Here is a 16,237-nt window from a genome sequence, read left to right on the forward strand (position 1 = left end):
GACAGAATGACTTCACAAATTGGTCCATCTTATTTGTTTAATCTGAATGTGCCCAATACATTAATCCATGAAAGGAAACTACTGAAATTTGCATGAGTGAACTAGACCTAACTGAATATCCATGAGGGATTAGAAAAACAAGTGTTACTTGTTTGGTATGGTGCGGTGGGGTGGGGAGGGGAGGGGGCAAGATTTTAGCATGTTAGAAGAAAGTATATTTACAAAGAGGGCACACACTTAATAAGACAGAACAGCATTCAAGTTTTATTTTTCACACTGTATCTGAAACTGTAATTTATACTACACAAAATGAAATTCCAAGAAGTGAAATTAGAAGTCACTCACATACTCATGAAGCAGAACAGCAGTTCCCATTTTTTCAGCACTGAAGTGTACACATCTGAATTTTACCCTTTTGGAATGTGCCCAGAGAGAATACTCCTTTAAGTCCCTGTTGCTAAGGCGAGTTAATGTTTTCAACACATCTACAATTAGTGCATGCTAGGGTGTAGCTATGGGGGGGCCACGGGGGCCTGGGCCCCTGCAAATTTCATCCGGGCCCCTGGTTTGGCCCGGCGGGAATCCACAACCGCACTAGCATTTTTAACATGTGTTAAACATGCATGTGCGTTAAACCGTGTACATGCCTACAATATCCTTATAGGCACAACACAGTTAGTGCATGCACCAGGGCATAAGCCAGACCTTCCTTGTGGGAGGGGGCCAGTTCCCGAGGTTGGGGGCACATTTGAGTGCCGCCATGCCTCGCCCCCCCCCACCACCTCGCCTTGCCTCACTCTCCTCGCCCCCCCCTCACCTCGCAACAAATACCTTTCCTGGCGGGGGTCCTCGAACCCCCACCAGCTGAAGCCTTTTTCAGCGCCGGTCTCCGGCACAGCCAGCGTTCGCGGCCTGCTCTGTCTTTCTTCCTTCCTCCTCCGTGCACGCTGACGCTCCCTTATGTGGAAACTGAGGAGCTCAGTGTGTCCAGGACAGGAGGAACAAGAAGAAAGAAGAGCAGGGCAGCAAACATGGCTGCACTGGCGACCGCGCTGAAAAGGCTTCAGCTGGTGGGGTTCGGGGACCCCCGCCAGGAAGGTATTTGTTGGCGAGTGAGGGGGGGCGAGGAGAGGTGAGTGCAAGGCGAGGTGGTGGTGGGGGGGGCGAGGCATGGCGGCACTCAAAATGTGCCCCCAACCTCGGGAACTGGCCCCCTCCCACAAGGAAGGTCTGGCTATGCCCCTGGTGCATGCACTAACTGTGTTGTGCCTATAAGGATATTGTAGGCATGTACACGGTTAACGCACATGCATGTTTAACATATGTTAAAAATGCTAGTGCGCTTATAATGCGGCTTAGTAAACAGGGCCTTTACATTTCTATGCTAGGTTGTATAATTTGTATTGGAGGGAACTGTGCAAAGGCAGCTTAAGGGAGTATCATTCCTCCTTCACCATGTTCAGTTTGGATTCGTGAAAAAAAAATGCAGGAGGACATTTTAAATCTTTTGGTTGACTGTTAGAATCCAAAATGGTTACTGCCTAATCCATCAACCTGTCACTTCCAAAATCAGAGCTGCTTAGATTTTTAAAATAAATCAGTTTGCATTTATCATTAATGTTACAAAAGAATTCCTGTGGCCAGAGAAATTATCTGCACCAGCAGAGGAGCTGCTGCTGTATTTGCTCAAGAGAAGGAAGTGTAGAATTTGTGAAGATGTAATAAACTGGTATTATATACATGACTGTATTTGGATTTATATAAATTGCAGTCAAAGGGGTCCTTTTACCAAACAGCAGTAAAAATAGTGGCCTTAATGCACCTTTAAGCAGGTCATTTTCACACTGGGTAAAATGGCAAATTTATTTATTTTGTTACATTTATAACCCACATTTTCCCACCTATTTGTAGGCTCAATGTGGCTTACATAGTACCAGAGAAGCATTACAGACTCCAGTGTAAACAAATACAAAGTGATGTCCTGGAAAGATAAAGTTCATGTGGCACAGCCACACTAGGGAATCGTACAATGGAAGAATTGTTTTATGCCCATTGCGTACTTTAGTTTTGTTGTGTTGCAGAGATCAGGCATTTATGTTGGATTGGTAGGGTATGCCTTTTTAAATAGGTTAGTTTTTAGTGTTTTCCAGAAGTTTAGGTGGTCGTTCATAGTTTTCAAGGCTTTTGGTAATGCAGTTCCACAGTTGTGTGCTTATGTAGGAAAAACTAGATGCGTAAGTTGTTTTGTATTTAAGTCCTTTGAAGCTTGGGTAGTGCAGATTTAGGTACGGTTCTTGTTGATTCGGACGTGTTTCTAGTTGGTAGTCGATCAAGTCAGTCATGTATCCCCAGAGCCTTCCCCTTAGATAATTTTGGGAACCAGAGTGCAGATTTTGAAAGCAATGCGTTCTTTGATTGGGAGCCAGTGTAGTTTTTCACGAAGGGGTTTTGCACTTTCAAATCTCGTTTTTTCCGAAGATAAGCCTAGCTGCCGTGTTTGAGCGGTCTAAAGTTCTTTAAGCTTTGTTCTTTGCATCCCGCATAAAAGTGCCTAGCCCCTAGCATCGCCTATTTTGCAGGCAGATATGGCCCAGTACAGAGTTCCATAGCATTGTTCCTTCACTGGTTTGGAGGGATACTAGAAAATGGAAACTACTAAGAAACTTAGGAGGTGGGTTCAATGAAGATGGCTAAACCCTCCTCCTCCCCCCCCTTCCCATTTACTAAGCCACACTAACGGCTGCTGTGCCGCTAAAGCCTACACAGTCCATTTCTTTCTCTGGGCTGTGTCGCACTGCCATGCGGCTTAGTAAACAGTAAGGTAAGTTTGTTACTGCCACGGGGGGGGGGGGGGGGGGGGGGCAACGGTGTTGATTACGAATTATTGACAACAGATTACCCAGAGCTTTAGCACCATGACAGGATTCATCTTTTAGATTTAGACTGGACATATTTTTGAGCGACGTTCAAGATCTTTTGGAGGCCTGTTATGGTGGTAGACACCAAAACAGCTTGAGGACGTGGGAGCAGTGATTAGTTTTTTTTTTATCTGATGAGGGCTAGTCATCGTTGACTATCTCCATGAGGGTGGGGATAAAGGTCACACTGGGGAAGATTATGCTGCAGTATTTGAAATTCTGGTATCTTGATATTGTGATATTTAGTTAGTAAATTAATAAAGCTGCAGCCAATTGTTTTGCCACATTTGGAATTGTCATGTGTGTATTCTTTGTAGAATAGTGTGGTATATTGTGACAGATGGATGATAATGCAAATGCCAATGATAGGGTGTCCTCAGTATTTAGACTGAGGGCAGATAACCAGTGGTTTAGATAAATCTGGGAGTAGTTCAGTTTGTCAAAAGGGAAAAGGGAGAAGAGTGGGTGAGATATGGTGGGTGTTGATAGGAAAAATAATTTAGAGTAGGTAGTTTCTGGGATATCACAGAAAGGAAAAAATTAAGAAGTGTACTGGATTGGGTAAAGTAGATAGTGATCTGATTGAATAGGTAAGTGCCGTGAGCTTGGGAGTTTGGGAGGCTGAAAGGACATCATCCCCTGGATTCTATGTATGGCACCCAAATTCGGGGCGCAATGCTGAGATGTGCACGCAAATTAATTGGCTAACGAGCTCTTAACCATTAACAAATGATGTCTACATCCAATTATTGATGTTAATTGTCACTCATTAAAATTTGCGTGTGCATCTGGCTACATGTTATTCTATAAGGCAGGGTGGCTAACTCCCATAGCATGTATCCCAAAAAGGAGCGTGTCCATGGGAGGCACATGAGCATGTCAGGGGTGTTCCAAAAAAATTACATGCATAGTTATAGAACATTGAGTAAGCGCGCCTAACCTGGGCACCAGTATTTACAATAGGTTTCAGCAGGCATAAGTCTGGCACCCAAAGATAGGTGTGGTAATTGGTGCTACATGCTGTTCCATAAAGGTCATGTACCATTTATAGAATAGTGCTTAGTGCTGAATTTTTTTCACCACTCATTTTCAGCACTATTTATAAAATCCCCCCACATCTCAATAGGCTTGTGGTTGAAAAGATGCAGGTGGTAAAAGAGCCTTGTGAGAAGAATTTTTCCCACTCGCCTTCCCTTTGGATTCTTTTATTCTGGACGCCATGAGGGTGGGTAACTTGGGATGGGTGGGGTGGGTCATAGTTTTTCCTTCTGTTCAGGCAGAAGAAATAAGAGGACTGTAGGATGTGGGACTTAGATGGGCTTGGGGAAAAGGGAATAAGGATGAGTAAATGAGAATGCCATTGGGTATGCTCGTGTGTGACATCGCCACAGGTTGAGGTAGGGTTCTGTGTCACTGTTATGCATATTTTTAAAACACTTAGCCTTCCAAAGTTCCATAGAAACCTATGGAATTTTGGAAGGCTAAGTGCTTTGAAAATATTGTGGGTCCCACTGAGGGTGATCTCATGATAATGCTTTGAGTGTTCTTCACCACCTAGCTTCATGAGGGTGGAGATAAGGCCACACTGAGGAAGGATATGTGGGAAGTATTTGAGTTTTTGTGTTTTGATATTGTTGATATATAGTTAATAAAGTAATAATGCCGAGGCCAAGTGTTTAACCACATTTGGAATTTCTGTCTGTATTGTCACAGAAGGATGATGATGGTAATGTTAATACTGATGTTAGATGTAACTACTCACACATTAATTGCTGAAACACACATGTAAATTATGGTATTCTATAACTATGCACACAACTGTATTCTCCACCCACAAACTCTCAAATAATGCCCATGTGCATACCCACATACTAAATACGTTATTTACATTTATGTACATGTTTATAGATTAGCAGGTAGAAATTTGGCATTTACACACATGTGCACACATACATTCATTTATGTCATTATTGTAATGATTTACATATGTATTTAGCTTGCAAATGTCAGTGTCCACTTGATAGAATTACTCCCTGAATGTGAAATTTGTTGCTGGAAAATGGTCAATATTTACGTCCCACTACACTTGCACTGAAAAGAAAATGAAACTAGCACTGAGATGCCTGGCACATCGCCGAACATCTATGTGCCATTAGAATAGTGACCCTGCAGTAAATTGGCTCATTTGTTTATTTGTCCAATCGGGAACCTTCATCCGTTTCCTAAGAGGACAAACAATTCAGAAATCATTCTGTTTTCCCCACCATATCATTTGAAATAATCCTATTCAATTTTCTGTGCCTCAGCCTTATTGTGCATTTTTACATTCCTTTCTCACCAAATACTGTAATTGGAAACCAATGATGCATTTCATTTACTCTCCATCAACCTTTAAATATTCACTTAAATGGCATGCTAATGTTCCCTGGTTTAAAGTAAAATAAATACTTTTCAAAAAGCCCATGAAAAACGATATAAAAAATTCTTAAAAATAATAAAGTAAAACATTTACACACATGCATCCTTTGCACATAACAAAATAATTTTTAAAAATGCACTCTGGGGCACATGACTATGCTTTCTCTCCCAATGTTTTGAAAGGTTTAAAAACATGAATTTATAAATAACTGAAGAAATCTAGCCTACCTTGTTATCTCTTTTTTTTTTTGTTACTTTTGTACCTCGCGCTTTCCCACTCATGGCAGGCTCAATGCGGCTTACATATTGTATACAGGTACTTATTTGTACCTGGGGCAATGGAGGGTTAAGTGACTTGCCCAGAGTCACAAAAAGCTGCCTGTGCCTGAAGTGGGAATCAAACTCAGTTCCCCAGGACCAGAGTCCACCACCCTAACCACTAGGCCACTCCTCCACTCTGTCAATTTGGCTCTCAACATTCAATTAAACTGCAGAAGATCTATATGCTTTCAAATATAATTGTTATTATGACAATTTTTTTCTTGCTGAAAATAGCAGTCATTTTTGGCAGTTTTGAGTGCTGTCTTTATGAAGATGTGTGCAATGAAGTCAGACTCTACTGGTTCATGATGGTCTAAATGAAAATATGCCCTGCACAGAGGGGAGCATTTTCAATATGACGTCTAAGTCTGACATAGGACATTTTGCAATAAATAAAGTCATTTTCAAAAAACAAAAACATCTATCTCTTGTTTTCGAAAATACTGTTTTGAACAAGGTTTTGTAATTTGGATGTTTTGCTTTTTGGTCCATTTTCAAAGAAAAAATATCCAACTACAAACGCACAAATCAAACCATTGGGATATAGGAGGAGCCAGCATTTTTAGTAGACTGGTCCCCCAGACATCCCAGGAAAGCAATAGGGCACTCTAGGGGGCACTGCAGTGGACTTCATAAAATGCACCCAGGTACACGTCTAACCATTGCTCTCTTATCTTGTCTACTGAGCCCCACAACCCCCCCCCAAAACCCACTACCCCCAACTGTACACCACTATCATAGCCCTTAAAGGTGAAGGGGGCACCTATATGTGGGTACTGTAGGTTTCTGGTGAATTTTGGAAGGCTCATAGTTTCCTCCACAGGTGTAACAGGTAGGGAGAGGTATGGACCTGGGTCCACCTGTCTGCAGTGCACTGCACCCACCACTAGATTATTCCAGGGACCTGCATGCTTTTCTAATGGACCTGAGTATAACATCTGAAGTTGGCACAGAGGCTGGCAAGCAATGTTTTTAATCACATTTTTGGGGGGTGGGAGGGAGTTAGTGACCACTGGGGGAGTAAGGGAAAGCCACCCCTGATTCTCTCCAGTGGTCATCTGGTCATTTAGGGTACCTTTTTGTGCCTTATTCGTTATAAAAACAGGTCTAGCTCAAAATGTCTTAGTGTTAGTCTTGGACAGTTTTGTTCTATTCCACTTAGAAAAACGTCTCTAAGTGTTAGGAACGCCCAAATCACACCCTTATCACGCCCCTGACATGCCCCTTTGTGATTTGACCGCACTTCTGATGGACTTCATAGAAAAATGTCTAAAATTGATTTTGAAAATACCAATTTGGACATTTTTGTGGTAAAAACGTCCGAATGCAGATTTATGCCACTTTTTGGACGTTTTCAACCCAGTCCTACCTGGCTAGGTGTGCCCCAAGGACTGAGTTGAAAATCTCTGTAGTAGATGATAGCAGAAAAAGAGCAATGGAATAAGCCAGTCTGCCCACTTCTATTCACCCTGCAAGGATATATTTCAGCCGTCAGTTTTAGTGAATGCTACATTTACAAGATGTATTACAGTAGATTATTTTCTTCCATCGTATCTCATCCTTCCAAAAGCTGAGCACGTAAGGCCTGCTTTTTAATTCACACCCAGCACCACTCCACTCCTAACCACAAGATCTCCAAATAATCCAAGCATGTATCAACTCCAGTGAGTCTTTTACTTCAGCATCTGATGTGCTAGGTCCCTGTGGCTCTCCTAAATAGCTTATTCTATAACTTGAAGTCTGTTAACATGTCGTTCTCCAACATCAACTCCAGGATGCCATTCTGTGGTATCCACTACTTTTTGCTTGAAAAAGATATTCCCACTGTTGCTCCTGAGTCTTGAGCCTTTTATCAAGACCCCCCCTGTTTTTGAACTTCTGCTGAAAAATAAAATGTTCTTCTTGTGCACATCTTGGGTCAATATTTAATCCCATTTTTTAATCCTAGCAGTGGCATTTACATATTTCATATATACAGGGTGAGGCAAAAAAAAAAGTAACCCCATAGAGTTTTTTTTGTTGTTTTCTAAACAATTCTAAGTGAAATTTTACAGCTTTATTTGTTGTTACTATCTACATTCATGTGTAAGTGGAATGAGATTGTCTTTAAACATGGTAACGCTACAGACGTTTTAGCGTGACCAGTGATTTTTGTGTGTTAAAAAATGTTTGCACTGTAAAACTACCATTATTTGAACCCCTCTCCCCAGTACTAGCTTACTGTTAATGATGTCTCAGTGACATAGACTTTTGTAAACAAATTCGCCAGACCTAAACCCCTTGGACTACCGTGTCTGGGGAGCAATGTTGAAGACCTATCACAAGCTTCACCCAAAGCTGCAAACAATCACTAAACTCAAAGAAGCTCTGCAGTTGATCTGGAACAGCCTGCCACAGGGACTGATCCACAAGAAACTTCCCAAAGCAACTGAAGGCCTGTGTTAAAGCTGAGGGTGGATACTTTGTGCATTCACAGTGACTGCAAACTATACAATTAAAAACATTTTTAATTGTATAGTTTGAATGATGTTATTTTACTGTGTTTTAGCCTGAACATTTTTAACATGCAAAAATTGCTAGGTAGTAATATTAAAATGTCTGTAATATCAACATAGCTTAAGATATTAAATGTTGTTTAACATTAATATGTAAGAATGATGATTAAATAAGTACGTAAAATTTTTCTTTGAAATTCAAAACAGTTGCCGAGAAAATGGCAAAAATCTCTAGGGAGTTACTTTTTTTTTTTTTTTTTTGCCTCAACCTGCATATTCCACACTTCTATCCATGGAAGTGGCAGTGGTAAATACATTTAAGAACAGTGGACATCACCGCTATACAGATAATGGTCATATTCAGCTGTCATCCATATAGTTAAGTAGTTTAATTCAGGACAGCCTTTTGACTGCCCTAAACTAAACTGTGTAGTTATATGGGTAGCAACTGATTATCACAGCAATCCAGATAATTAGATGAAACACCCACATTATGGTCAACACTATGTCTTCACTACCAGCACCATTGGGACAATTCTATAACTCAGCATCTCAAGTTAGGTGACCTGATTCCATACACTGATCATCAATTCTAGAAGTGGAATTTTGGCACCAAGATTAATATGTGAAGGGACGTCCACATTTCGGTTTCGACGTCCACGGAAAATGTCCCGATCCAGGGGCAGGGAAACACGTATTTTCTAAACAAGATGGACGTCCATCTTTCATTTCAATAATGCGGTCAGGGATGCCCAAATCCAGAAATCTAATCATCCTTAGAGATGGTTGTCCTTAGACATGGACGTTTCTGATTTTCAGCGATTTTCGAAACCAAGGACGTCCATCTCAGAAACTACCAAATGCAAACCATTTGGTCATGGGAGGAGCCAGCATTTGTAGTGCACTGGTCCCCCTGACATGCCAGGACACCAACCGGGCACCCTAGGGGGCACTGCAGTGGACTTCAGAAATTGCTCCCAGGAACATAGCTCCCTTACTTTGTGTGCTGAGCCCCCCAACCCCGCCCCGAAACTCACAACTGTACACCACTACCATAGCCCTTACCGGTGAAGGGGGGGCAACTAGATGTAGGTACAGTGGGTTTGTGGTGGGTTTTGGAGGGCTCACTGTTTCCTCCACAAACATAACAGGTAGGGGGGTATGGGCCTGGGTTTGCCTGCCTGAAGTGCACTGCACCCACTAAAACTGCTCCAGGGACCTGCAGACTGCTGTCATGAACCTGAGTATGACATCTGAGGCTGGCAATCAATATTTTGAAAGATATATTTTGAGGGTGGGAGGAGGTTAGTGACCACTGGGGGAGTAAGGGGAGGTCATCCTCGATTCTCTCCGGTGGTCATCTGGTCATTTCGGGCAACTTTTTGTGCCGTTGGTTGTAAGAAAAACATGACCAGGTAAAGTTGTCCAAGTGTTCATCAGGGACGTCCTTGTTTCTTTCGATTATGGGTCAAGGATGTCCAATTGTTAGGCACGCCCAAGTCCCGCCTTCTCTATGCCTCTGACACGTCCCCTTAAACTTTGGCCGTCCCTGCGACGGAAAGCAGTTGGGGACGTCCAAAATCGGCGATTATGCCAATTTGGACGACCCTGGGGGAAGGACATCCATCTTCCGATTTATGTCGAAAGATGGGCGTCCTTCTCTTTCGAAAATGAGCCCAACAGTATACTAGAGCAAGTTGGTGTGATATGCCTACATCTAGGCACATTCCACGTATGCCAGGCTTATGTCTGAAATAAGTTGCTGCACCTAAGAGCACCATGCCTATACCATACAAGAGTAATTTTATAATAAAGCACCACTTAAGGTGCCTATTTCAAGCCTATTTTAAGAAGAAAAGCAGGTATCTATTTTTCTTTCTAAAATACTAGTGCAAGTAGTGGACAACATGCCTTAATTAGAGATCCAATCATTTATGCCATCCCTTGATCTGGTTTAAATTCCCACGCTTAGATGTTAGCAAGGACATAAGGAAATTATAGTATTTTATAATTTACAATTTCCGGACATGGGGTACAGTATTATGCACAACAATGAATACCTAAGGGCCAGATCCTATATAAGGTGCCTAAAAAATCCATGCAGTAAACATTTCTGGCTAAGTACATTCTATAAGTGGCACCTAGATGTATGTGCTACATATAGAATATGATTAGTTGATATCCCAGTGCCTAAAAATATGCACTTCCATTTCCACCAATAAAACACATGGTAAATCCTTGTGTGTATTCAATAACTACATATGTAAATTTTGGAATGCTCATGAAATGCCCATTTTCCCAACCATAACTGCACCCCTTTTGAACTGCACGCATTAGAATTTAGGTGCAGTTTATTACAGAATACACTTAACGAGTTGCGTGCATAAATTCTAATTATTGCCAATTAGTGTTCATTATTGCTGATTGTCCACATTGTTACAGAATATGCTTAGATTTCAGCTTGGAATGCTAGGCGCACTATATGGAATCTGGCAGAAAGTGCTATTCTATAAAAGGTGTGCAGCCTTTATTAAAAAAGCGCTTAGCGCTGGTTTCTGGCTTAACTCTGGGTGCCAGACTTTCGCCTGTCAAATCTGATATAAATCACAGTTCCCAAGTCGAGCACGGAAACTCAATAGCCCATCATTTATCCTTTATTGATTTCATATACCGCCTGCCTTGCACCCAAATCAAGGAAGTTTACACTTATTAAAATCTTGTGAAAATAAGAAAGGAACTCCATAACAGAAACAGAAAAGAGCAATCATAGAGTACAATCACACTCGCTACAGTATTCTTACAACATTCCTATTAGATCAAGTACACAAAGCAAACATATATCACTCAAACCTAAACGCAAATCCCCTACCACAGGAACAAACTGTAATCAGGTCACAAAAACGATGTTGAAAAAATTAGTCTTCAGGGCTCTGCTAAAGGAGGAGTAGGAGGTGTCCAATAAAGGCGCCACTGTTTGAAATGCCCATGACCTGCCCATGCCCCTCTCATGGTCATGGCCCCTTTTTGGTTGCATTCTAAGGGATTTAGGCACCGAACTTTATAGAATAGCATGCAACCAAATGCATGTGCACCTTCTAATTTGTGCTAATTATCAATAATTGGTTGTTAGCATCCAATTATTGATAGTTAATTCATTAGCCAATTAAGTTATGCATGCAAATTGGAAGCTGGGGAATATTGTGTACTCCACTTAAGCTCCATCCATGTGCATATCCACTGTCAATGTACATACCATCAAGCAATGTGCATACTTTTATACTGGTTGCAGATTTATAAAAGGTCAATTACTTGCATTTTGTACTACACACATACGTTAGTGACTAAAATAATCCTAATTAGGCTTGTACTTCACACACCCCTTTATAAAATACATCCCAAATAGTCTTATACCTGTTTCCTTTTACCCTATTACTTATGGTAGTTTTACAAGAGTCCCACTTTTATGTTTTACTCTCTCATCTTTGTTTATCTTCAGTGTTAGGCTGATTCAACCACCCTCCCACTATTTAAAAATCTGTCAGTACATGATCTGAATCTCTCACCTAGCACCTTTTTTCTCTCAGAGAACCTCTGTCCCACGTACAATTGAAGTCCCTAATATCTAAATTCCTCTTTATATTGAAGTTGGTGACTTATTTATTTATTACTGCTTTTATTATCTTTTTATCCAGGAAATTTCAGGTGAATTATAATAAAAGTGAGCATATAAAACAATCTAGTAAAATAAAAATACATATAAAATAACATCAATAAACAATACTTTTAAAAAGGCAATTCTATAACCGGGCTCATGCAATTCCACAAACATTACATATATAAGGACACAGAAAAACAGCACTTATGTATGTATTTTATTTATTTGTTTCAATTTTACTCACACCTTTTTCAGTAGTGATCAAGGTGAGTTACATTCAGTTACAAATGAACTACACACTATTCCATAAGTAAAACCTATGGCCCATCTTCGGGGCCGGCACCGTAAGCGGGCAGAGCCAAGCGTATTTTCGAAATATGCTTGGTGCCGGCCAAATCGCTCGCTGGGTTTAGAATAGGATTGCCGGCGGATCGCCAGGTTTAGATGAGATGGCCGGGTATGATTTTCAGCTATAATGGAAACCGGACCCGGCCATCTCAAACACGGCGAAATGCAAGGCATTTGGCCATGGGAGGAGCCAGCATTTGTAGTGCACTGGCCCCCCTGACATGCCAGGACACCAACCGGGCACCCTAGAGGGCACTTAAAAAACCTTTTAAAAAAATTAGCTTCCAGGTGCATAGCACCCTTCCCTTGTGTGCTGAGCCCCCCAAATCCCACTGCCCACAAGTCTACACCATTACCATAGCCCTAAGGGGTAAAGGGGGGTGGGTGCCTACATGTGGGTACAGTGGGTTTTGGAGGGCTCAACATTCACCACCACAAGTGTAACAGGAGACCACTGGGGGAGTAAGGGGAGGTTATCCCCGCTTCCCTCCAGTGGTCATCTGGTTAGTTGGGGCTCTTTTTTGGGATTTGGTCCTAAAAATACATGGACCAAGTCCGTCCGGCAAAATACTCGTTCGAGCCGGCATTTTTTTTCATAATAAGGTGAAACTGGCCATCTCGTAACCCCGCCCTGCTCCGCCCCCTTCCCGCCTTCGCTACCCTACCAACACGCCCCCTTGAAGGTTGGCCGGCGTCGCAACGAAAAAGCAATTGGGGCCAGCCAAAATTGGCTTTCGATAATACTGATTTGGCCGGGATTGAGAGATTGCCGGCGATCCCTTTCGAAAATAAGCCTAATAGGCACCTACACATGCCCAACGTGCGTCAATTTGGAGTTACCGTGTGGCCCTTGCGATAATTTGATTTTTGACTTGTGTCCACTATGCGCACCAGAAAATAATTTTTATTTTCTGGCACATGGCAGAAACTGGGCAGTAATCATCATTCTGCACACATAGATGATTACCAAATGGCTAACATGTGAGCCATTACCACTAAGTCAATGGCTAGTGGTAAGGTCTCAGACCCAAAATGGACGCGCGCCAATTTTGATTTTGTCACACATCCATCTTCGTCAAAAATTTAAAAGGCTTTTATTACAGGCACGCTAAAAAATGGATCTTTGCGCTCCCAAAACATGTGCCTACACTACCGCAGGCCATTTTTCAGCGCACTTTAGTAAAAGGACCCCTAAGTGCAATGGAACATGGGAGGGACGTGGGCGTGTCTCCAACATACAGATGCAACTTGTAGAATGCTGTAAATTATGCATGTTGCATGACACTCAAGCACGCCCATTTCTACCAACCATAGACCTGGCATAAATGGCCATGCCTACATTTAGGTGGGCAATGGGGGTTTATGCTAGTATTCTACAAAAGAATTAATGCACCCAGATAAAATTATAGAAAAAGCACTCCCTGTGTTATACTGGGGCACCTAAATGGAGGATCCCTGTTATAGAGCTACCCCCATAGCCTTCCATCGCCAGTACCATGATGTGATATTCACTATAGGGCTGAAAAAAAATTAACATCATAAAAGCACTAATCTATAAGCTGCGCTTAAAGTTAGGCGCGGTTTATAGAATAGCACTTACACCCGGAAATCATGCCTAACTTTAGGTGAATGTGTTAAACAAGAACCAAGACTACTACTACTACACTAGAATAGCTAACGATAATTTAACCACACGTTATTTCTTTTTTATTATTTTCTCTTTATCTTTCTTGTTCTTAAGAGTATCCTCAGCAAAAACCACTGTTTTCAGGCAATTACATTTCTATTGCCCAGTGGCATAGCACTTCTTTCATCGGGCTACTCTTTTTTTCATTTAGTGTATGTGCTATTACATATCAAATAGTGCTGCAATACAACATATAAATAAATAAAAAAAATGTGAACTTATCTTTTAACATTTTATCAGCATTCTCACTGAGTCCTTGCTTCACTCTCTCAAGGTACCACAACCACTATTGAGTCTCCGACTGCCATCTCCTGTGGATGACCCAGATATTTGGTGCAGGTGCCCAGACATGGCCCAGCCTTGAATATCCAGAGTCTAATTTAGCCCTCATCTGTCAGCATCTTTAAAACTGCTGACCATCAACAGATGAATATCACCTGGACTACCGGTGTTCATTATGGAATATGCAGGTTAATTAACATCTTTGATAATGTGCCACATAAATGCCATAGGATTTGAAATTTGTAAACTCTTTACAAATTGCTAGAAAGTCCACCTCTGAAGGGCTGCAGGAAACTAGAGTGCAGAACGCATTTTGGTACATGATACGATCTGTGTTCCTTGGGCAAGATTTATCAAGGGCTATTCCATATGTAGGAAACCACCTTTGATAAATCACTCCTGTGGAAGTAAGGGAAGAACAAATCTGTGTGTCTGCTAAGCTTTAAATGAAACATGTGAATCTCTAGAGAAGAAAGGGCGCTCTATAGGAAAGTGTGTGTGTGCGTGCGTGTGTGTATTAATTTTTTCCTTCATTAACTTTGTATTGATTCCTTTTGCATTACATGACTTTTAAATGAAAAGGCTCAGGTGTGCCAGTAAACGGAAAGTCATTTAACATGCTAACCTATTAAGTCTGCATGTTTTAACTAGAGGTGTTTAAACAGTTTATTTTCATAGGAAATTTAGAAGCATTTTGCAAAATGCTCCCAATTCACTGGAATTTTAATAGTATAGACGAAGAAGAGAATTTCAACACTGTTGATGATTGTGCAGTGGTGTGGAATGGGTAAAAGTGAATCAATTTTTTACTCTTTCAAAAAGTACAAACACAAGGAGACACTCAACAAAGTTATATGGGAATATTTTTAAAACAAATAGTAGGTCATGTTTTTTTTTTCACTTTATGAATAGTTAATCTCTGGAAATCATTGCCAGAGGATGTGGTAAGAGCAGTTAGCATATCTGGGTTTAAAAAAGGTTTGGACAAGTTCCTGGAGGAAAAATCCATAGTCTGCTATCAAGATAGATATGGGGAAGCAACTGATTGCCCTGGGATTGGTAGCATGGATTTGGGTTTCTGCCAGGTACTTATGACCTGGATTGACCACTGTTTGAAGCAAGATACTGGGCTAGATGGACCATTGGTCTGACCCAGTATGGCTATTCTAATGTTCTTATGAACATTGGGCTGTGTGTTAGTGGCCTGATGCTTCCAGGGAATAAACAAATTCAGCTTGTGAGGTTTATCAAAAATTGCTTTATTTCTGTACTGTGGGTGTCACTAACCTGTGGTACTGCATGATCATTATTATACGTTTATTTAGTAGAAACTAGTATCTTTTCTAGACAGTATCTAATTCTCTATTTTCCTTCTTCCTTGAAAATAATTTATAAAACTGAATTTTCTTTTAGATTTTCTTATCAAGGAGCAAAATTGTAGAATGAGTTGCCAAAACCCCTATGGCAAGCAACTAATTTTAAATGTTTTCATTAAGTATTAAAAACCTGGTCATTTCAAAGGTTTCTTGCGTGTTGAATGACTTGATGTTATTTTGGACATATGCCCATTTTCTTTTATTGAGTACTGCACAGAGCTTGCAAGGTAAGTGTGGGTTACCAATGTCTAATGTAATGCTAGTGGTTCCTGTGGAAAACTGTAGTGGCGATGTGTACCCGGCGGTAATCAGGCAGTGCCTCGCTGCTGTCCAGTTACTGCTGGGTTAGCACAGGAGCCCTTACCGCCACCTCAAAAGGTGGCAGTAAGGGTTCCCCCCAAAATGGCCATGTAGCTGCTGAATGGCCAAATCCTGAGAAAAGAAAGACCTACCTTTTACCCACTGCAATAAAAGGGGGCCTTGGCGCATGACAAAAACACGCACCAATGCAAGCGCAGGCCCCCTTTTGCCACAGCTTATTAAAAGTGGCCCTTATTTATTTATTTTATTTGTTAGAAAACCCTTGATCAAGCTAAGTATGTTTTCACTAATCCCGAACTTATCTAGTAGTCTTATTAATATATTGTGGTTTACCATATCGAATGCGCTAGACATGTCAAATTGGAGGAGGAGGATGTTTTTGCCTATTGCTATTTCCTGCTTGAATTTGGCTAGGA

The sequence above is a fragment of the Microcaecilia unicolor genome, chromosome 2, assembly GCF_901765095.1.
Source record: "Microcaecilia unicolor chromosome 2, aMicUni1.1, whole genome shotgun sequence".
NCBI classification, from domain to species: domain Eukaryota; kingdom Metazoa; phylum Chordata; class Amphibia; order Gymnophiona; family Siphonopidae; genus Microcaecilia; species Microcaecilia unicolor.